Below are 22,327 nucleotides of genomic sequence, written 5' to 3'. Positions count from 1 at the left end.
TTTTCTATATAGAGGATCATGTGATGTGCGTACAGTGAGAGTTTTACTTCTTCTTTTCCGACTGGGATTCCTTTTATTTATTTATTTATTTTTGTTCTGAATGCTGTGGTCAAAACTGCCAAAACTATGTTGAATAGTTGTGGTGAGAGTGGGCACCCTTGTCTCATTCCTGACTTTAGGGGAAATGCTTTCAATTTTTCACCACTGAGGGTAAAGTTTGCTGTGAGTTTATCATATATGGCTTTTATTATATTGAGGCATGTTCCTCCTATGCCTGCTTTCTGGAGGGTTTTTATCATAAGTGGATGTTGAATTTCGTCAAAGGCTTTCTCTGCATCTATTGAGATAATCATATGGTTTTTACTTTTCAATTTGTTAATGTAGTGTATTACATTTACATTGATTGATATGCAGATATTGAAGAATCCTTGCATCCCTGGGATAAAGCCCACTTGGTCATGGTGTATGATCTTTTTAAATGTTGTTGTATTCTCATTGCTAGACTTTTGTTGAGGATTTTTGCATCTATGTTCATCAGTGATATTGGCCTGTAGTTTTCTTTTTTTGTGGCATCTTTGTCTGGTTTTGGTATTAGGGTGCCAGTGGCCTCATAGAATGAGTTTGGAAGTTCACCTTCCTTTGAAATTTTCTGGAAGAGTTTCAGTAGGCTAGGTGTTAGCTCTTCTCTAAATTTTTGGTAGAATTCAGCTGTGAAGCCCTCTGGTCTTGGGCTTTCGTTTGTTGGAAGATTTCTGATTACAGTTTTGATTTCTGTGCCTGTGATGAGTCTGTTAAAATTTTCTATTTCTTCCTAGTTCAGTTTTGGAAGGTTATACTTTTCTAAGAATTCATCCATTTCTTCCACATTGTCCATTTTATCGGCATATAGTTTCTGGTAGTAGTCTCTTATGATCCTTTGTATTTCTGTTATCTGTTGTGATTTCTCCATAATTTTGTTGATTTGATTCTTCTTCCTTTTTTTCTTGAGGAATCTGGCTAATGGTTTGTCTATTTTATCTATCTTCTCAAAGAACGAGCTTTCAGCTTTGCTGATTTTGGCTATGGTTTCCTTTGTTTCTTTTGTATAAATTTCTGCCCTAATTTTATGATTTCTTTTCTTCTACTAAACCTGGGGTGCTTCATTTCTTCTTTTTCTAGTTGCTTTAGGTGTGAAAATGAAGTCGCTCAGTCGTGTCTGACTCTTTGTGACCCCACAGACTGTAGCCTACCAGGCTCTGTCCGTCCATGGGGTTTTTCAGGCAAGAGTACTGGAGTTAGTTGCTGTTTCCTTCTCCAGAGGATCTTCCAGACCCAGGGACTCAATCCAGGTCTACCCGCATTGTAGGCAGATATTTTACTGTCTGAGCCACCAGGGAAACAGAGTTAGGTTATTTATTTGATTTCCCTCCTGTTTCTTGTGTAGGCTTGTATTGCTATGAACCTCCCCCTTAGTACTGCTTTTACTGAATCCCATAGATTTGGGGTTGTTGCATTTTCATTTTCATTCTTTTCTATGCATATTTTGAATTCTTTTTTTTTTTAATTTCTTCTGTGATCTGTCGGTTATTCAGAAGTGTGTTGTTTAGCCTCCATATGTTTGTATTTTTAATAGCTTCCCCCCTGTAGTTGATATTGAAACTTACCGCATTGTGATCAGAAAAGATGCTTGAGATGATTTAAATTTTTTTAAACTTACCAAGGCTAGATTTCTGGCCCAGGATGTGACCTATCCTCAAGAAGGTTCCATGAGCACTTTAGAAAAAGGTGAAATTCATTGTTTTAGAGTGAAATGTCCTATAGCTATCAATTAGTTCTAACAGGTCCACTGTATCATTTAAAGTTTGTGTTTCCTTGTTAATTTTCTGTTTAGTTGATCTATTCATAGGTGTGAGTGGGGTATTAAAGTCTCCCACTATTATTGTGTTACTGTTAATTTCCCATTTCGTACTTGTTAGCATTTGCCTTACATATTGTGGTGCTCCTATGTTGGGTGCATATATATTTATAATTGTTGAGAGTAGAAGATGGCGGAGGAGTAGGACGGGGAGAACACTTTCTCCCCCACAAATTCATCAAAAGAGCATTTAAACGTCGAGTAAATTCCACAAAACAACTTCTGAATGCCAGCAGAGGACATCAGGCACCCAGAAAAGCAACCCAACTCCTCGAAAGGAGGTAGGAAAAAATATTAAAGGAAAAAAAAGAGACAAAAGAGGGAGGGATGGAGCTCTGTCCCGGGAAGGGAATCTTAAAAAGAGAGAAGTTTCCAAACACCAGGAAACCTTCTCACTGCCGAATCTGTGCCGAGCTTTGGAAGCACAGAGGGCAACATAACAGGGATAAAAAATAAATAAACAATTAAAACTCGCAGATTGAGAGCCCTACGGTAACTCCCCCAGCGGAGAAGCAGCACAGATGCCTGCATCTGCCATTAGCAAGTGGGGGCTGGGTAGGGAGGCGCGGCGCAGGCTGCATCGCTGAGAGTAAGAATCTGGCCTGAATACCCTGAGCGCTATCTGAGCGAAATAATTTGGGCTAGCAAACCAGACTGTGGGATATCTACCACGCGAAAAGCCAGTCCTAACCTAAGACCGCCAGGCCCGCGCACGGAACAAAGGACTGAACAGAGATAGCCGGCTGCAGACCTTCCCCCTCCAGTGACAGGCAGCCAGAGCCGGAAGGGGGCAATCGCAGCCCCAGAGAGACATTATCTATAAAACTGTAAGCAGGCTTCTTTGCTAACTAAAACTTCTTGGGGGTCTGGACGGTCAACATCTGCCTGAGAAGGTGCGCCGGTTTTACACCCAGATAACCGAGTGGTGGGGAGGCGTTAAGTCGCAGCACTGGCACTTGCCAAACACCTCATCACCTGAGCTGCTCGGACCTGGGAAGAGCACAAAACGCAGGCCCAACTGAGTCTGCACCTCTGAGGACTACCCGAGTGCCTGAACCTGAGCGGCTTGGACCTGGGAGGTGCAGGCAACCCAGGGCCGGCCTCGGATTGTTCCCAGCGGAACAACCTAGAGCCCGAGCAGTGTGGGCAGGGTGGCTACATGCGCCGTGAGCGGGGGCAGACCCAGGGTGGCTGAGGCACTGCGAGCCCACGCCAGTGTTATTTGTTTGCAGCATTCCTCCCTCCCCACAGTGCGGCTGAACAAGTAAGCCTAAAAAAAAAAAAAAAAGTGTCCTCCACCGTCCCCTTTGTGTCAGGGCGGAAACCAGATACTGAAGAGACTAGCAAACAGAAGAAGATATAACAGAGGGAAACGCCTTGGAAGCTACAGGCAATAGACCAAAACCCTGTGGTCACTACGGACTACATAGGAAGGGGCCTATAGATCTTGAGAAATATAAGTCTGACCAAGGAACTAGCCAAAAATGAACTGAACCCACAACAACAAGAAAGTCCTAGATATATTTTTATTATTTTTACGATCATTCTTTCTTTTTCTTTTTAATTAAAAAAAAATTTTTAAGTCCTCTATTTTTCCTTTAATTTTCACTTTTATAACCTATTACTTTGCAAAAAAAAAAAAAAAAAGACCCGATTTTTTTCTTCTTCAGCAAACTTCATATATATATATTTCATAATTTTTTGACCTTGTTTTTTTTTTTCCTTCTTTTCTTTAACATTGTATTTTTGAAATTCCAAACTCTACTCTAGATTTTTAATTTTCGCTTTTTGGTATTTGTTATCAATTTTGTACCTATAGTTTTTTTTTTACATAATTTCTGTGACTTCTTTTTTTCTTCTTCTCTGTTTCTTTCTCTTCTTCTATATAATATTGTATATCTGAATAATATCAATTTTGTACCTGTATTTTCTTTATAATTTTTGTGACATTGTTTGTTTTTGTTTGTTTTCTCTCTTTATTTTTCTTCTTCTTCTTCTTTTTTTTAACATTGTATTTTTGAAATTCCAAACTCTACTCTAGACTTTTAATTTTTGCTTTTTGGTATTAGTTATCAATTTTGTACCTGTACTTTCTTTACAATTTTCGCGACCTTGTTTGTTTTTGTTTGTTCGTTTTTTCTCTCTTTCTTTTCCTTCTTCTTTTCTTTAACATCGTATTTTTGAAATTCCAAACTCTACTCTAGATTTTTAATTTTTGCTTTTATGTATTTGTTACCAATTTTGTACCTTTAAGAACCCAATCTTCAGGACCCATTTTTCACTAGGGAGCAAGAATACTGGCTTGACTGCTCTCTCTCCCTTTATTTAGACTCTCCTTTTTCTCCACCAGGTCGCCTGTGTCTCCTCCCTAACCCCTCTACTCTACCCAACTCTGTGAATTTCTGTGTGTTCCAGATGGTGGAGAACACTTAGGGAACTGATTACTGGCTGGATTTGTCTCCCTCCTTTTCATTCCCCCTTTTATCCTTCTGGCCACCTCTGTCATCTTCCTCCTCCTCCTCTTCTCTGTATAACTCCGTGAACATCTCTGAGTGGTCCAGTTGTGGAGTGCACATAAGGAAGTGACTACTGGCTACCCCACTCTCTCCATTATTGATTCACCTCATCTCATTTGGGTCACCTCTAACTCCCTCCTCCCTCTTCTCTTCTCCATGTAACCCTGTGAACCTCTCTGAGTGACCCTCATCGTAGAGAAACTTTTCATCTTTAATGTAGATGTTTTATCAATGGTGCTGTATAGAAGAAGTTTTGAAATGACTGTAAAAATAAGACCGATAACCGGAAGCAGGAGACTTAAGTCCAAACCCTGACTCCAGGGAACTCCTGACTCCAAGGAACATTAATTGACAGGAGCTCATCAAATGCCTCCATACAGACACTGAAACCAAGCACCACACAAGGGCCAATAAGTTCCAGGGCAAGACATACCAAGCAAATTCTCCAGCAACAAAGGAACACAGCCCTGAGTTTCAAGATACAGGCTGCCCAAAGTCACCCCAAAACTATAAACATCTCATAACTCACTACTGGACATTTCATTGCACTCCAGAGAGAAGAAATACAGCTCCACCCACCAGAACACCGACACAAGCTTCCCTAACCAGGAAACCTTGACAAGCCACCTGTACAAACCCACACACAGTGAGGAAACTCCACAGTAAAGAGAACTCCACAAACTGCCAGAATACAGAAAGGCCACCCAAAACACAGCAATATAAACAAGATGAAGAGACAGAGGAATACCCAGCAAGTAAAGGAACAGGATAAATGCCCACCAAACCAAACCACAGAGGAAGAGGTAGGGAATCTCCCTGATCAAGAATTCCAAATAATGATAGTGAAATTGATCCAAAATCTTGAAACTAAAATGGAATCACAGATAAATAGCCTGGAGACAAGGATTGAGAAGATGCAAGAAAGGTTTAACAAGGACCTAGAAGAAATAAAAAAGAGTCAATATATAATGAATAATGCAATAAATTAAATTAAAAACACTCTGGAGGCAACAAATAGTAGAATAACAGAGGCAGAAGATAGGATTAGTGAATTAGAAGATAGAATGGTAGAAATAAATGAATCAGAGAGGATAAAAGAAAAACGAATTAAAAGAAATGAGGACAATCTCAGAGACCTCCAGGACAATATTAAACACTACAACATTCGAATAATAGGGGTTCCAGAAGAAGAAGACAAAAAGAAAGACCATGAGAAAATACTTGAGGAGATAATAGTGGAAAACTTCCCTAAAATGGGGAAGGAAATATTCATCCAAGTCCAAGAAACCCAGAGAGTCCCAAACAGGATAAACCCAAGGCGAAACACCCCAAGACACATATTAATCAAATTAACAAAGATCAAACACAAAGAACAAATATTAAAAGCAGCAAGGGAAAAACAACAAATAACACATAATTCCCATAAGGATAACAGCTGATCTTTCAATAGAAACTCTTCAAGCCAGGAGGGAATGGCAAGACATACTTAAAATGATGAAAGAAAATAACCTACAGCCCAGATTATTGTACCCAGCAAGGATCTCATTCAAGTATGAGGAAGAAATCAAAAGCTTTTCAGACAAGCAAAAGCTGAGAGAATTCTGCACCACCAAACCAGCTCTCCAACAAATACTAAAGGATATTCTCTAGACAGGAAACACAAAAACAGTGTATAAACTCGAACCCAAAACAATAAAGTAAATGGCAACGGGATCATACTTATCAGTAATTACCTTAAACGTAAAAGGGGTTGAATGCCCCAACCAAAAGACAAAGACTGGTTGAATGGATACAAAAACAAGAACCCTACATATGTTGTCTACAAGAGACCCACCTCAAAACAGGGGACACATACAGACTGAAAGTGAAGGGCTGGAAAAAGATTTTCCATGCAAATAGGGACCAAAAGAAAGCAGGAGTAGCAATACTCATATCAGATAAATAGACTTTAAAACAAAGGCTGTGAAAAGAGACAAAGATGGTCACTACATAATGATCAAAGGATCAATCCAAGAAGAAGATATAACAATTATAAATATATATGCACCCAACACGGGAGCACCACAGTACATAAGACAAATGCTAACAAGTATGAAAGGAGAAATTAACAATAACACAATAATAGTGGGAGACTTTAATACCCCACTTACACCTATCGATAGATCAACTAAACAGAAAATTAACAAGGAAACACAAACGTTAAACGATACAATAGACCAGTTAGACCTAGTTGATATCTATAGGACATTTCATCCCCAAACAATGAATTTCACGTTTTTCTCAAGCGCACATGGAACCTTCTCCAGGATAGATCACATCCTGGGCCATAAAGCTAGCCTTGGTAAATTCAAAAAAATAGAAATCATCCCAAGCATTTTTTCTGACCACAATGCAGTAAGATTAGATCTCAATTACAGGAGAAAAACTATTAAAAATTCCAACATATGGAGGCTGAACAACACGCTGCTGAATAACCAACAAATCACAGAAGAAATCAAAAAAGAAATCAAAATTTGCATAGAAACGAATGAAAATGAAAACACAACAACCCAAAACCTGTGGGACACGGTAAAAGCAGTCCTAAGGGGAAAGTTCATAGCAATACAGGCATACCTCAAGAAACAAGAAAAAAGTCAAATAAATAACCTAACTCTACAACTAAAGCAACTAGAAAAGGAAGAAATGAAGAACCCCAGGGTTAGTAGAAGGAAAGAAATCTTAAAAATTAGAGCAGAAATAAATGCAAAAGAAACAAAAGAGACCATAGCAAAAATCAACAAAACCAAAAGCTGGTTCTTTGAAAGGATAAATAAAATTGACAAACCATTAGCCAGACTCATCAAGAAACAAAGGGAGAAAAATCAAATCAACAAAATTAGACACGAAAATAGAGAGATCACAACAGACAACACAGAAATACAAAGGATCATAAGAGACTACTATCAACAATTATATGCCAATAAAATGGACAACGTGGAAGAAATGGACAAATTCTTAGAAAAGTACAACTTTCCAAAACTCGACCAGAAAGAAATAGAAAATCTTAACAGACCCATCACAAGCATGGAAATTGAAACTGTAATCAAAAATCTTCCAGCAAACAAAAGCCCCGGTCCAGACGGCTTCACAGCTGAATTCTACCAAAAATTTAGAGAAGAGCTGACACCTATCCTGCTCAAACTCTTCCAAAAAATTGCAGAGGAAGGTAAACTTCCAAACTCATTCTATGAGGCCACCATCACCCTAATACCAAAACCTGACAAAGATGCCACAAAAAAAGAAAACTACAGGCCAATATCACTGATGAACATAGATGCAAAAATCCTTAACAAAATTCTAGCAATCAGAATCCAACAACACATTAAAAAGATCATACACCATGATCAAGTGGGCTTTATCCCAGGGATGCAAGGATTCTTCAATATCCGCAAATCAATCAATGTAAGACACCACATTAACAAATTGAAAAATAAAAACCATATTATTATCTCAATAGATGCAGAGAAAGCCTTTGACAAAATTCAACATCCATTTATGATAAAAACTCTCCAGAAAGCAGGAATAGAAGGAACATACCTCAACATAATAAAAGCTATATATGACAAACCCACAGCAAACATTATCCTCAATGGTGAAAAATTGAAAGCATTTCCTCTAAAGTCAGGAACAAGACAAGGGTGCCCACTTTCACCATTACTATTCAACATAGTTTTGGAAGTTTTGGCCACAGCAATCAGAGCAGAAAAAGAAATAAAAGGAATCCAAATAGGAAAAGAAGTAAAACTCTCACTATTTGCAGATGACATGATCCTCTACATAGAAAACCCTAAAGATTCCACCAGAAAATTACTAGAAATAATCAATGACTATAGCAAAGTTGCAGGATATAAAATCAACACAGAAATCCCTTGCGTTCCTATACACTAATAATGAGAAAACAGAGAGAGAAATTAAGGAAACAATTCCATTCACCATTGCAACGAAAAGAATAAAATACTTAGGAATATATCTACCTAAAGAAACTAAAGACCTATATATAGAAAACTATAAAACACTGGTGAAAGAAATCAAAGAGGACACTAATAGATGGAGAAATATACCATGTTCATGGATTGGAAGGATCAATATAGTGAAAATGAGTATACTACCCAAAGCAATTTATAGATTCAACGCAATCCCTATCAAGCTACCAACAGTATTCTTCACAGAGCTAGAACAAATAATTTCACAATTTGTATGGAAATACAAAAAACCTCGAATAGCCAAAGTGATCTTGAGAAAGAAGAATGGAACTGGAGGAATCAACCTACCTGACTTCAGGCTCTACTACAAAGCCACAGTTATCAAGACAGTATGGTACTGCCACAAAGACAGAAATATAGATCAATGGAATAAAATAGAAAGCCCAGAGATAAATCCACGCACATATGAACACCTTATCTTTGACAAAGGAGGCAAGAATATACAATGGATTAAAGACAATCTCTTTAACAAGTGGTGCTGGGAAATCTGGTCAACCACTTGTAAAAGAATGAAACTAGACCACTTTCTAACACCATACACAAAAATAAATTCAAAATGGATAAAAGATCTAAACGTAAGACCAGAAACTATAAAACTTCTAGAGGAGAACATAGGCAAAACACTCTCTGACATACATCACAGCAGGATCCTCTATGACCCACCTCCCAGAATATCGGAAATAAAAGCAAGAATAAACAAATGGGACCTAATTAACCTTAAAAGCTTCTGCACATCAAAGGACACTCTTACAAGGTGAAAAGACAGCCTTCAGAATGGGAGAAAATAATAGCAAATGAAGCAACTGACAAACAACTAATCTCAAAAATATACAAGCAACTCCTACAGCTCAACTCCAGAAAAATAAATGACCCAATCAAAAAATGGGCCAAAGAACTAAATAGACATTTCTCCAAAGAAGACATACAGATGGCTAACAAACACATGAAAAGATGCTCAACATCACTCATTATCAGAGAAATGCAAATCAAGACCACTATGAGGTACCATTTCACACCAGTCAGAATGGCTGCGATCCAAAAGTCTACAAATAATAAATGCTGGAGAGGGTGTGGAGAAAAGGGAATCCTCTTACACTGTTGGTGGGAATGCAAACTAGTACAGCCACTATGGAGAACAGTGTGGAGATTCCTTAAAAAACTGGAAATAGAACTGCCTTATGATCCAGCAATCCCACCGCTGGGCATACACACTGAGGAAACCAGAAGGGAAAGAGACACGTGTACACCAATGTTCATCGCAGCACTGTTTATAATAGCCAGGACATGGAAGCAACCTAGATGTCCATCAGCAGATGAATGGATAAGAAAGCTGTGGTACATATACACAATGGAGTATTACTCAGCCATTAAAAAGAATACATTTGAATCAGTTCTAATGAGATGGATGTAACTGGAGCCTATTATACAGAGTGAAGTAAGCCAGAAGGAAAAACATAAATAAAGTATACTAACGCATATATATGGAATTTAGAAAGATGGTAACAATAACCCTGTGTATGAGACAGCAAAAGAGACACTGATGTATAGAACAGTCTTATGGACTCTGTGGGAGATGGAGAGGGTGGGAAGATTTGGGAGAGTGACATTGAAACATGTAGAATATCATGTAAGAAACGACTTGCCAGTCCAGGTTCGATGCGCGATACTGGATGCTTGGGGCTGGTGCACTGGGACCATCCAGAAGGATGGTGTGGGGAGGGAGGAGGAAGGAGGGTTCAGGATGGGGAACACATGTATGCCTGTGGTGGATTCATTTTGATATTTAGCAAAACTAATACAATTATGTAAAGTTTAAAAATAAAATTTAAAAAAAATAAAATAAAAAAAATAATTGTTATATCTTCTTCTTGGATTAATCCTTTGATCATTATGTAGTGTCCTCCTTTGTCTCTTTTCACTACCTTTATTTCAAAGTCTATTTTATATGATATGAGTATTATACTTCTGCTTTCTTTTTTCTCCATTTGCCTGAAATATCTATTTCTAGCCATTCACTTTCAGTCTGTATGTATCCCTAGGTTTGGGGTGGGCCTCTTGTAGACAGCATATATAGGGGTATTGTTTTTGTATCCATTCAGCCAGTCTTAGTCTTTTGGTTGGGACATCTGACCCATTTACATTTAAGATAGTTATTGATAAGTATGATCCCATTGCCATTTACTTTGCTGTTGTGGGTTTGAGTTTATAAACCTTTTCTATATTTCCAGTCTAGAAAAGATCCTTTAGCATTTGTTGAAGAGCTGGTTTGGTGGTGCTGAATTCTCTCATCTTTTGCTTATCTGTAAAGCTTTTGATTTCTACTTCATATTTGAATGAGATCCTTGCTGGGTACAGTAATCTGGGTTGTAGTTTTTTCTCTTTCATCACTTTAAGTATGTCCTGCCATTCCCTTCAGGTTTGAAGAGTTTCTGTTGAAAGATCAGCTGTTATCCTTATAAGGAATCCCCTTATGGGCTATTGTTTTCCCCTTGCTGCTTTTAATATTTGTTCTTTGTTATTTTGATTAATATGTGTTTTGGGGTGTTTCTCCTTGGGCTTATCCTGTTTGGGATTCTCTGGGTTTCTTGGACTTGGGTGGCTATTTCCTTCCCCATTTTAGGGAAGTTTTCAACTATTATCTCCTCAAGTATTTTCTCTTGCCTTTATTTTTGTCTTCTTCTTCTGGGACTCCTATGATTCGAATGATGAAGCATTTAACATTGTACCAGAGGTCTCTGAGCTTGTCCTCATTTCTTTTAATTCTTTTTTCTCTTTTCCTCTCTGCTTCATTTACTTCTACCATTCTATCTTCCACCTCACTTATCCTATCTTCTGCCTCAGTTATTGGTTGCCTACTGTTGGTTCCCTCCAGAGTACTTTTGATCTCAGTTATTGCATTATTCATTATTGATTGCCTCTTTTTTATTTTTTCTAGGTCCTTGTTAATCTTTTCTTGCATCTTCTAAATCCTTGTCTCCAGACAATTTATCTGTAACTCCATTTTGTTTTCAAAATTTTGGATCATTATTTTCTATCATTATTGTGAGTTCTTTTTCAGGCACACTCCCTGTCTCTTCCTCTTTTGTTTGGATTGGTGGGTTTTATCATGTTCATTTACCAGCTGAATATTTCTCTGCCTTTTCATCTTGTTTAGGTTGCCGTGTTTGGGGTGGCCTTTCTGTATGCTGGAAGTTTGTGGTTCCACTTTATTGTGGAGGTTCCTCTCTCTGGGTGGGATTGGACAAGTGGCTTGTCAAGGTTTCCTGGTTAGGGAAGCTTGCATTGGTGTTATGGTGGGTGGAGCTGGATCTCTTCTTTCTGCAGTGCAATGAAGTGTCCAGTAGTGAGTTTTGAGTTGTCTATGGGTTTAGAATGCCTTTTGGCCGCCTGTATTTTTGTATTCAGGCTTATGTTCCTGCTTTGTTGGAGAATTAGCTTGGTATGTGTTGCCTGAATTTTGTTGGCTCTTGCATGGAGCTTGATTTCAATGTAGGTAAGGAGGCTGTTGGATGAGCTCTTGTCAATTAATGTTCCCTGGAGTAAGGAGTTCTCTGGTGTTCTCAAGTTTTGGATTTAAACCTCCTGCCTCTGGCTTTCAGTCTTATTCTTACAGTAGTTTCAAGACTTCTCCATCCATACAGCACTGATGATAAAACATCTAGGTTAATGCTGAAAAGATTCTCCATGGTAGGGGATACCCAGAGAAGTTCACAGAGTTACATGGAGAACAGAAGAGAAGAGATAGGAGGGAGATAGAGGTGACCAGGAGGAGAACAGGGGAAATCAAAAAAGGAGAGAGTGGGTTCCCTGAATTTTCTCCACAGCCCAGAACACCCAAATAGATTCACAGATTTAAGTAGATAAGAGAAGGCGGAAGGAGGAGATAGAGGTGACCCTGGGGAGAAAAAGGAGAGTTAAAAGGGTAGAGAGCAATGAAGCTAGCAATCAGACTCCTAAGTAAAAATGGGTACTGAAGATTAGATTCTTAAAGGTACAGAATTGATAAGAAATACCAAAAAGCAAGGATGAAAAGTCTAGAGTAGAGTTTAGACTCTTAAAATACAATATTAAAAAAAAAAGAAAATTAGAAAAGTTATATATAAAAATAAATGTGAAATTTGATTTAAAAATAGGGTCATTTTTTTTTTCAAGGTAATCAGTTCAGTTCAGTCACTCAGTCGTGTCTGACTCTTTGCGACCCTATGAACTGCACCATGCCAGGCCTCCCTGTCCATCACCAACTCCTGGAGTTTACCCAAACTCATGTCTATTGAGTATCAAGGTAATAGTAGGTTTTAAAATGAAAATTAAACTGTAATAAAGAACTTAAAAATAAAAACCAAATTTTAAAGTTAAAAAATGATAATATTAAATATATCTAGGAATTTCTCTGGAGCTGTTGAGGGCAGTGTGTGGTCAGTTCAGTTTCAGATAGTTCCTTGTTCCACGTTATATTTCTACTCAAGGTCTATAAGTCCCTTCCAGTGTAGCCAGTGCTAACTACAGGGTTTTAATCGGTTGCACCTGTCACTTCCAAAGCCATTCCCTCTTCTTTGTTTGTTTTGGCTTCCTCTGTTTGCAAGTCTCTTCAGTATCTAATTTCCGCCCTGACACAAGTGTGCAAAGGTGGTCATTTATTTAGACTCATTTATTCAATTGTGCTGTGGGGAGGGAGGAAAACTACAAACAAATATCACTGGCATGTGTGGGGAATGCACACAGTGTCTGGGCCACACTAGGTTTCCCCCCTTTCACGGTGTGTATGCTTTCCCGGTCTACACTTCTCAGGCTCCAGGTTGCTCTGCTGGGGAAATGTAAAAGGCAGGCCCTGGGTTGTGTGCAATTCCCAGATCTATGCCACTCAGTTTCAGGTTCTTGGGTACTCCACAAAGGCACGGACTCAGTTGGGCCTGCGTTTTGTGCCCTTCCCTGGTCCTAGCAGCTCAGCCAACCAGATGCTTGGCGAGTGCCCTCTACCCAGCTGAGCGGTGTGTCTTATCACCTCCCCGATCCCAGCTGCTCTATTTCCTGGGTGTGCAGTTCGAGTGCCATCTCAGGTGTGTTGTGCATCCTTTCTGGGGTGCTGATCCATGGCTGCAACCCTCCTGATAGATGTCAACATTTCAGGATCCCAGGAAGACTTGGTTAGCAACTGGGAGCCTGCTCACAGTTTGGTAAAGAATGCCATCTCTGGGGCCAAGTCTGCCCTTTTCCTTCTGGCTCTGGCTATTGCCCGCCTGCCTCCCTGGCTCCAGTGGGGGATGGGCCAGTCTACAGCCTGCTAACTCTCCTCTGGTATTCGCTCAGTCCTTTGTTCTGTGAGCGGGCCTGGCATTGCCTTAGGTTAGAGCTTTCCACAGGAAAGTTCTCTCTCTCTCTCTCTTTCCTCTTTTTTTTTTTTTTTTTTCCCTCTCTGGCTATCCCAGGATTTGGGTTCCTATCTCATGTTAGCTCCCTGAGATTACCCTCAGGGCATTCAGACAAGGGTCCTTAGCCTAAGCAATGCAGCCTGTGCCTCCCTGTTCATCCCCCGCTTGCTTGTGATGGATGTGAGCGTCTGGTCTACTTCTCTGCTGGGAGTTGGAGTTAGGCGCATAATCTGTGGGTTTTATTTATTTATTTTTTCCTCCTGGTTATGTTGCCCTCTGAGATTCCAAAACTCCCCACAGACACGCTGGTGAGAGGGTTCCCTGGTGTTTGGAAACTTCTTCTCTTTTAAGACTCCCTCCCCAGGACGGGTCTCTTTTTACCTTTTATATCTTGTCCTACTTCCTTTTGAAGACAATGGGCTGCCTTTCTGCATGCCTGTTGTCCTCTGCCAGCGTTCAGAAGTTGTTCTGTGGTATTTACTCAGCGTTCAAATGATCTTTTGATTAATTTATAGGGGAGAAAGTGGTCTCCCTGTCCTATTCCACTGCCACCTTAGGACCGCCCCCTACATCATTATTGACCATATTCCTTACATGGTACGTTGCATCCCCATGACTTATTTATTTTGTAATTTAGCATTTATACCTCTTAACTTCCCTTACCTCCCATACCACCCTATTTCTCTTTCCCTTTACCAACCTTCCCTCTTACAACCACCTGTTTGTTCTCTGCATCTGTGACTGTTTCTGCTTTGTGACTTTAGTGCTTTTAATAATTAAAAAAAAAAAAAAAACTCTTATTTACCCACAACATTCAGAAAACTAAGATCATGGCATCTGGTCCCATCACTTCATGGCAAATAGATGGGGAAACAGTGGACATAGTGACTGACTTTATTTTTCTGGGCTCCAACATCACTGCGGATGGTGATTGTAGCCATGAAATTAAAAGACTCCTTGGAAGGAAAGTTATGACCAACCTAGACAGCATATTAAAAAGCAGAAACATTACTTTGCCAACAAAGGTCCATCTAGTCAAGGCTATGGTTTTTCTGGTAGTCATGTATGGGTGTGAGACTTGGGCTATAAAGAAAGCTGAGCACCAAAGAATTGATGCTTTTGAACTGTGGTGTTGAGGAAGACTCTTGAGAGTCCCTTGGACTGCAAGGAGATACAACCAGTCCATCCTAAAGGAGATCAGTCCTGGGTGTTCATTGGAGGGACTGATGTTGAAGCTGAAACTCCAATACTTTGGCCACCTGATGCAGAGAGCTGACTCATTTGAAAAGACCCTGATGCTGGAAAAGATTGAGGGCAGTAGGTGAAGGGGACAACAGAGGATGAGATGGTTGGATGGCATCACTGACACAATGGACATGGGTTTGGGTGGACTCCAGGAGTTGGTGATGGACAGGGAGGCCTGGCATGCTGTGGTTCATGAGTTCGCAAAGAGTTCGACACAACTGAGCAACTGAACTGACTGGCTGAACTGAATGTATATTTTTGTAAAAGCTACATACTTTTGAATTCTCCTACTTTCCAGGAGCTGTGTTCAGGGTCAGCTATATAATTTTCAGAACCTGATGCAAAAAGTAAATATGGATTCACTTATTCAAAATGCAGGAAAAATGCTGTGTCTTTTGTCTATAGTCTGTCACTGGCACACTGTTTTTCCAGTGGCTGAAAGTGAAAGCTGCTAAGTCGTGTCCCACTCTGAGACCCCATGGACTATACATTCCTTGGAATTCTCCAGGCCAGAATACTGAATTGGGTAGCCTTTCCCTTCTCCAGGGAATCTTCCCAACCTAGGGACTTATCCAGGTCTCCCTCATTGTAGGCAGATTCTTTACCAGCTGAGCCACAAGAGAAGCTCTAGAATACTGGAGTGGATAGCCTTTCCCTTCTCCAGGGAATCTTCCCAACCCAGGAATCAAACCAGTGTCTCCTGCACTGCAGATGTATTCTTTACCATTTGAGCTATCAGGAAAGCCCCTTTGAAAGTCATTCAGTCGTGTCTGACTCTTTGTGACCCCATGGGCTATACACACTCCATGGATTTCCCCAAGCCAGAATACTGGAATGAGTAGTCTTTCCCTTCTCCAGGGGATCTTCCCAACCCAAGGATCAAACCCAGGTCTCCTGCACTTAAGTTGGATTCTGGATTCTCTACCACTGAGCCCACTGTTTTATATACCTACCAGCAAGACATGAGTTCTAGTTTCTTCCCATCCTTGCCAATACTGCTTCCATTTTAGTGGGTGTGAAGTAATATCTCATTATGGTCTTACTTGGCATTTCCCTGATGAATAATGGTGTTGAGTATCTTTTCATGTGTTTATTGATCATTTGTAAGTCTTCCTTGCATAACTATCCATTCAAATCTTTTGCTAATTTTTAAGTTGGTTCTTCATATGTTTTTGACATGTCTCTTACTAGATACAATATACAATTATTTTCTTCAATTCCATAGGTTCTCTTTCTAGTCTCTTAGTGGTCTCCTTTAAAACATAAAGATTTTTGACTTTTGAGGAAATATAGTTTATCTAGTTTATTTTTTATTCTTTTGTTGATTGTGTTTTTTCCCCAAAGGACCAATCATTTTTATTGAAACTAGCAACAACATTCAATTATGATTTTAGTGTTGTAACTAAAAAAACTCTGTCTAACCCAACATCACTAAGATTTATACCTACATTTTCTTCTAAGAATTTTATAGTTTAGGTCTTACATTTAGGCTTATGATCCATTTTTAGCTAAGTTTTTTAATATGGTATAAGAAAGGAGTCCAACTTCATTCTTTTATATGTGATTATATAATTCTTCCTGTTTAATTACAGTGTTCTACTGTAATGTAAAAATGCTAGCATAACAGATCCTAAGGTGGCCTCAAGCTTGTTTCCTCCCTCCCTTCTTCTAGTCATAGAATGATAAATGTATTTCAAGCCATGGCCAAAATGAGGTTGATGGGATAAAGGAAAACAGTACAGAGAGCTGAGCACAGCCACATAAACTTGGAAGTATAGAGTTAAATATCATAAGTTCCACAGTCTATAATTCAACCTTCTTTAAAAATTGAAACCAAAGCAAGAGTTTAATAACAAAAGTCAGTGCAAGATCTAGAGGCATTGGGAATATAATAAAATGAACTAGCTCTTATATAAGAAAACATTATCAGCCACATATTTTAAAGATTTGAAGAATGAAAGCCTAAACTAGTTTGGGGTAAAAGTCCTCTCATTTTATATATCTATGTATAGATATAAATATATATGTTCTTTATTTTATAAAACTGACTACTTTGCTTAACAAAGAATCTCTCTCAATTCTACTCTAACTTCATTTTTGCCAGACAAATGGATGTAGATGGATATTTCATTGTAACTTTATTTGTATACCATCTATATTAGTGAATTTAAGTTTTATTAAAGGTTTGTTGTCCATATATATTTCCTCTTTGTGAATTTCTTATCAATATAAGAGCCTTCTTAAATATATGAGATTACAAAATGTCTACCAGAATCTGGTGTAGCTTTACAGTTCATTACTTCCTGAAGTCATTGCCAGAGATTTTCCTTTTCCAGTAGTTTCATAGGTATTGTTTTTAAATAAAAACTTTATTGATTTTCTAGAAATGATATATTCACATCATGTAAAATTCAAAGAACACAGAAAATACAAAGAAGTAACCCAAACTCACTCTAAATCTTACCACCTTGAAATATCCATTATTAACATTTGGATACCAGAAATCTTTTCATGAATATTTTAAAAGGCAACTCACTGCCTTTTTCAATGAAGGTATCAAAAAGTTGTCAATTTGATAGTACAGAACGGATGTACACTAGTGTACAGATTAATATGGTTTATTTACAGTTTAAACAATATTTGTAATTTGTCTAATTAATAACAAACATTAGGTAAAAAGTAAGCAATCGTTAGACATTTACAGCAGTTTGGCCTCATATAAGCAAAAAATCTGAATGGGCATTTGCACAGTTGCATTGATATTTGACTGTGTAGAAACACCCAGATAAATTTATAGGAAGATAGCATTCTTGAATATTGACTGTGTTGTATCTTTATTCCTATATTATTAAGTGATAGTTCAATTTTAATGTATATTCAAAGAAGGACCTATTGCCTTTCAATAAGAAAATAATGTGTTACCAATCATATTTTGTCCTATAGTATAATTTTCACTGGTTTGTATAATTGTGTATATAATCTCCCATGGAGGCATTTCTCAGTCTTAAAATAGCTCCATGCATCAGATGAATTTTATGGAAACCACTTGGTTATATATTTCTCAGTCACAAGAAAAATGTAGGCAAAATAATTTTGCCTATATATATATAAGCTGTGACTCAGAATATTGATGTTGATATCATGGATCATGCTTGTGAACAAGAAGAGAAGTCCTCATATCCCTCATGGGTATTTAGATACTTTACATGTAATGTCTTTTATCAATTTAAAACTCAAATTACTACCCAAGCAAAATAGAAGATTTGTTTAGTGAAGAATATGCCTCTTGAGAAACCTATATGCAAGTCAGGAAGCAACAGGTAGAACTGGACGTGGAACAACAGACTGGTTCCAAATAGTAAAAGGAGTACATTAAGGCTGTATATTGCCACCCTGCTTATTTAACTTCTCTGCACAGTACATCATGAGAAATGCTGGGCTGGAAGAAGCACAAGCTGGAATCAAGATTGCTGGGAGAAATATCAATAACCTCAGATATGCAGATGACACCACCCTTATGGCAGAAAGTGAAGAGGAACTCAAAAGCCACTTGATGAAAGTGAAAAAGGAGAGCAAAAAAGTTGGCTTAAAGCTCAACATTCAGAAAGCTAAAATCATGGCATCTGGTCCCATCACTTTATTGGAAATAGATGGGGAAACAGTGGAAACAGTGTCAGACTTTATTTTGGGGGGCTCCAAAATCACTGCAGATGGTGACTGCAACCATGAAATTAAAAGACGCTTACTCCTTGGAAGGAAAGTTATGACCAACCTAGATAGCATATTCAAAAGCAGAGACATTACTTTGCCAAAAAGGTTCGTCTAGTCAAGGCTATTGTTTTTCCAGTGGTCATGTATGGATGCGAGAGTTGGACTGTGAAGAAAACTGAGGGCTGAAGAATTGATGCTTTTGAAGTGTGGTGTCGGAGAAGACTCTTGAGAGTCCCTTTGACTGCAAGGAGATCCAACCGGTCCATTCTAAAGGAGATCAATCCTGGGTGTTCATTGGAAGGACTGATGTTAAAGCTGAAACTCCGGTACTGTGGCCACCTCATGCGAAGAGTTGACTCATTGGAAAAGACTCTGATGCTGGGAGGGATTGGGGGCAGGAGGAGAAGGGGATGACAGAGGAAGAGATGGCTGAATGGCATCACCGACTAGATGGACATGAGTTTGAGTGAACTCCGGGAGTTGGTGATGGACAGGGAGGCCTGGCATGCTGCTATTCATGGGGTCACAAAGAATCGGACACGACTGAGCGACTGAACTGAACTGAACTAAACTGAATGCTCACTTACAAATTTTATGCCTTTTTCAAGCGAAGAAGAAATAATAAGACTCCCTTGCATTCTCCCGACTGGCCTGGTTTCATTTGAAGGTGGCAAATCTGAAACTGGTAGAAATTTTATTAAGGCAAGCCCAAATTACAACTAGGGAATGCCTCCTGTCACTGAAAAAAAAAAAAAAAAAACAGTCTCAAACAATTTCTACTACTGTACAATGTTTTAATATTAGTATCTACTTCATAGGATTGGGAGCATTCAGTGAGATAATCCATATACAGCACTTAGAATAGGACTCAACATAGTAAGCACACCACAAATATTGGCTATTATTATCCAATGCTATACAAATAGATTGGCCATTTCCTTTTGAAACTAGTGAGATACTTTTTGACCAAAGGTTTCTGGCAGATTTTATGATACCAGTGACCAAATTGTACACAAGACTCTACTGAAGAATAGTGAATAAAGGCCTTCAGTGTATAACTCAATGTCTTTTAATGAATTATCTTTTTCTCGAAAGGTAGACAGCCAAATTCACTGTCTTCCTTAAAACATTTCACTTATTTGTGTTTTCATGTTTCTTTTTTCTGATGCCATTTGCTTTCTCTTCTTCTCAGCCATCCAGATTCAACCCAAATTGCTTTTTTCCTTAATGAGTCAAATAATATAGAAGTGTATTTTTTTGTTGTTGTTCAGAACAAATATTTCTGATTTCCAGGAATTCCACCTTCAACTGGTATTTCATAAACTCAGGTTTCTGCCATTCTGTGGTTCTACTGTCTATTGTTCTCCAAGATTTTCATGTGCAATAAGCTACAAAAGAGCTATTAAGAGGCAAAATAGAGACTGAAACATGAATTCCTGCTAACCAAAGATAGATTGAAACTTCCAAAAAATAACTGTCATATATTTAAAGTGATATTCACAGCAAGTGAAAAAGTACAAAAACTTTGAGTCTAGGAACCTGGTTCTGAATCTGGACTCTGTAGTGTGCTGACTAATGAGTGGCAGCACAGCTAATTACCATATGACCCTGAAATCTCAATCCTAGGAAACCAGGATTGGTTTCTCAACCCTGAGAAAACCACAGTTGAAATGAAATGTACCCCTATGTTCATTACAGCACTAGTTACAAAGGCCAGGGCATGGAAGCAACCTAAATGTCTGTCGACAGATAAAGAAGATATGGTACATATATACAATGGAATATTACTCACCCATAAAAAGGAATAAAATTGGGTCATTTGTATTGATGTGGATGAACCTAGGGAAGGTCATACAGAGTGAAGTAAGTCAGAAAAAGAAAAAGAATCTTGTATATTAACATATATATATATATATATATATATATGAAACAAAAAAAATAGTACAGATAAACCTATTTGCAGAGCAGGATAGAGATGCAGATGTAGAGAATAGACTTGTGGCAATGACACAGTAGGAGGAGTAGGTGAGATGAATTGAGAAAATAGCATTGACATATATACACTACCATTTATAAAACAGATAGCTAAACCCCAAAGATAGTATCAGAAAATTACTAGAGCTAATCAGTGAATTTAGCAAAGTTGCAGGATATGAAATCAATACATATAAATCACTTTCATTTCTATATACTAACAATTAAAAATCAGAAAGAGAAATTAAAGAATCAGTCCCATTCACCATTGCAATAAAAAGAATTAAATATCTAGGAATAACCTTACCTAAGGAGACAAAAGAACTGTACAGAGAATATTATAAGACACTAATGAAAGACATCAAAGATGACATAAGCATATGGACAGATATTCTATGTTTCTGGATAGGAAGAATTAATATTGTGAAAATGACTATACTACCAAATGAAATCTACAGATTCAATGTGATCCCTATTAAATTACCAATGACACTTCCCAGAACTAGAACAACAACAACAACAAAAAATTCACAATTCTTATGGAAACACAAAAGACCCTGAATAGCCAAAGCATTCTTGAGAAAGAAGAATGGAGCTGGAGGAATCAACCTCCCTGATTTCAGATTATACTACAAAGCTACAGTCATCAAGACAGTATGGTACTGGCACAAAAACAGAAATCTAGACTAATGGAACAAGATAGAAAGCCCAGAAATAAACCCATGCACCTATGGGTCCTTATTTTTCACAAAGGAGGCAAGAATATACAATGGAGCAAAGAGAGCCTCTTCAAATAAATGATGCTGGGAAAACTGGACAGTAAAGGGATGAAATTAGAACACTTCCTAACACCATACATAAACACAAAATGGATTAAAGACCTAAATGTAAGACCAGAAACCATAAAACTCTTAGAGGAAAACATAGGCAGAACACACCGTGACATAAATCAGAGCAAAATCCTCTATGTCCCACCTTCCAGAGTAATGGAAATAAAAACATTTGAGACCTGATTAAACTTAAAAACTTTTGCACAGCAAAGGAAACTACAAGAAAGGTGAAAAAACAACCCTCAGAATAGGAGAAAATAACAAATCAAACAACTGACAATTAATTTCCAAAATATACAAGCAGCACATGCAACTCAATACCAGAAAAATAAACAATCCAATCAAAAATTGGGAAAAAGACCTAAACAGACATTTCTCCAAAGAAGACATACAGTTGGCTAACAAACACATGAAAAGATGCTCAACATCACTCATTATTAGAGAAATGCAAATCAAAACTACAATGAGATATTACCTCACACTGATCAGAATGGCCATCCTCAAAGTCTACAAACAATAAATGCAGGAGATGGTGTGAAGTAAAGGGAACCCTCTTGCACTGTTTTTGGGAATGTAAATTGATACAGCCACTATGGAAGATGGTATGGAGATTCCTTAAAAGACTTGGAATAAAACCACAATATGACCCAGCAATCACAAGGTATATAACCTAAAGAAACCAAATTTGCAAAAGATACATGTATCCCATTGTTCATTGCAGCACTATTTACAGTGGCAACCTAGATGTCCATCAATAGATAAATGG

This window comes from Bos javanicus, chromosome X, assembly GCF_032452875.1.
Source record: "Bos javanicus breed banteng chromosome X, ARS-OSU_banteng_1.0, whole genome shotgun sequence".
Lineage (NCBI taxonomy): Eukaryota > Metazoa > Chordata > Mammalia > Artiodactyla > Bovidae > Bos > Bos javanicus.
The sequence above is the reverse complement of the archived record's forward strand: the minus strand, read 5'-3'. Positions refer to the sequence as shown.